The sequence below is a fragment of the Ursus americanus genome, chromosome 36 (assembly GCF_024610735.1).
Source record: "Ursus americanus isolate L20-20 chromosome 36, mUrsAme1.1.p, whole genome shotgun sequence".
NCBI lineage: Eukaryota > Metazoa > Chordata > Mammalia > Carnivora > Ursidae > Ursus > Ursus americanus.
In genome coordinates this window covers 3,238,459-3,240,552 of record NC_142162.1, presented here as the reverse complement: position 1 = coordinate 3,240,552, position 2,094 = coordinate 3,238,459, and the positions used below count along the sequence as shown (strand labels likewise).

The 2,094-nt window shown below is 47.3% G+C and overlaps 1 pseudogene; it reads right to left on the bottom strand.

The window, feature by feature from the left end:
* Nucleotides 1–1,072: 1,072 nt before the first annotated feature.
* Nucleotides 1,073–1,651, bottom strand: LOC123801837 (jupiter microtubule associated homolog 2 pseudogene; annotated as a pseudogene).
* Between the last annotated feature and the right edge of the window lie 443 nt (nucleotides 1,652–2,094).

Here is a 2,094-nt window from a genome sequence, read left to right as displayed (position 1 = left end):
TCAACAGTCACTTACGTAAAGCTGGTATTTTAGAATAGCTCCTTACTTTAGAGATTAAAGATTCAAACCTAAGACCCCAAGGTTCTGGAACATCTCTTCTTCCCACCGTCAATCGGAATAAAGTAAGATAGATAAAGGATTTAAATAACCCCATTATCTGGGTGCATGTGGACAGAGTTTTAAAGTTGGAGAAGTCGGGGGCCTTACAAACAGAAAGAACAGGGACTCGTAAAAGGGGTCATCCACCCCACTGGTGATAGACAAAGGCCTAGACTGTAGGCTGAGGAGAAAAGAAGGGAATAATTCACAGCAAAATCGGCCTGGAAATGAAAAGCAGAAATTCCCACATGAGATCTGGCCAAGCTTTTAGATGGCAGCAATGGAGCACCTCAGAGGGTCTGGACACAAAATCTTTCCGTAATGCTGAGACTGAAAACGACTTTTTGGTTTTTGTTAACAGCTGTGGAGCACAAGCAACTGAGGTATCTCAGGAAGGGTGCAGAGCAACACTCTTGGGGCTGCCTGGAAAGGAGGTGCTGGGGGGCCAGCCGCTGCAGTCCCCGGGTCAGAAACCGTGCCATAGTGAACGGTGTGAGGACCTGAGGGGCCGGCCAGAGACTCTCACTCCCGCTATTAGTGTTTTGGGTTATAGATTCGCTCCTCGATACAACAGCAACAGACAAGGTTGTTTTTTATTTTCTTGTCAAGGCTTTAAACTCTGTTACTTAGTGATTCCTGGACCCCAGGTCAGCCAGCAGAGCACTGGTGCGACGAGACTGTAGGCAGCCCCACGTCACCAGACCACCCCGTGAACTTGTACCACCTGCCTTCATGCTCCTCATAGAGTCCTGTCACGTCAGCAGTCGTAAGGGAGTATTACACAGGGGAAGTCACACTGTATCCCCATCGGGACATGATCTTGGCAACGGTCAGGAAGGTAGGGTCCTCCATGGCTCTGGGATGGCAGCGGAGCGGGCAGCAGCTTCAGGTACACAGCAGACCACCTCCCCACCTGGCTCCTTTGGGCTAAAGGAAACTTTTTGAAATCCTACCTCTCTGGTATCTTGGCTGGCTACAGGGAAAGCAGCAGTCTCTCTTTGTAGGAGTTACTGGGTTTGCCTCCAGGCAGGCTCAGGACTTTGTTGTGAGAAGCAGACCACGGGCCCAACCTGGCCTCATGGCTGTCACCCGTAGGCATGGGCATGGGATGCTGAGCTCAGCCTACTTCTCCAGGGCCACCCTTGTCACTGGCTCTTCTCTGGGACAGATGCTCATTGCAGTTTTAAGGGCCAATTTGGGGACTTCTCCTTCACAGGAGAACACATGGTCCTTGGGTTTGTTTGGGGTGTGCCAAAGATGAAGTGGCAGAGAGTGGGGACCCAAAAATATCACTGGCCTTCCCACCAGGTGGGTTCAGACATGGAGCCTACACAGGCATTGATTTGTCAAAGATACTACTTCCTTTCCCCTCTGGAGGATTGGTCCTTTTCGGTATGTTCTAAGGCTCTTGAGTTGGTCCAAAAATATTAGATGCCATCCTGTTGGGTCTGCTCAAAGGAGCAGCTTCCAAAAAGATTGCTTACCTCTCCTCCCAAGGGTTTCATAGCCCTGGAGCTGACCGGCCACCCTTGCTCTCTGAACCCTGGAACATGTCACCCATGGTCAGGCGCCTCCTCCAAACATTGTTAAATTTTTTTGGCTTTAGTTTTAACTTAATTTTCCAATCGTCTGTTGTTAGAAATACAATTGCTTTTATATTGACCTTTTATTCTGCAACCTTGTTAAATTCACCAATTTTTCTAGCAGGGTTTTCTTTTTTTCAATATTTCTTAGTATTTTCTATGTAGACAATGAAGGGGAGCAGAATTTGCCACCCCCAGATATGCCTTGGGCATAAGAATTATTTTAGGTTTATTATTTGTAAGAAGGTGCAGACACAGAAGAACCTCTGAAAAACAGAGTAGAAGTTGCCCTTTTGTAAGAAACATTTACATTTATTAGGGAAACCCCATCTGTAAGAGTGTCTCTCCTTCTCTGTACAAGGAATAGAAAGATGACTATATCTCCAGAAACTCTTTATCAGTGGAGAAGGGA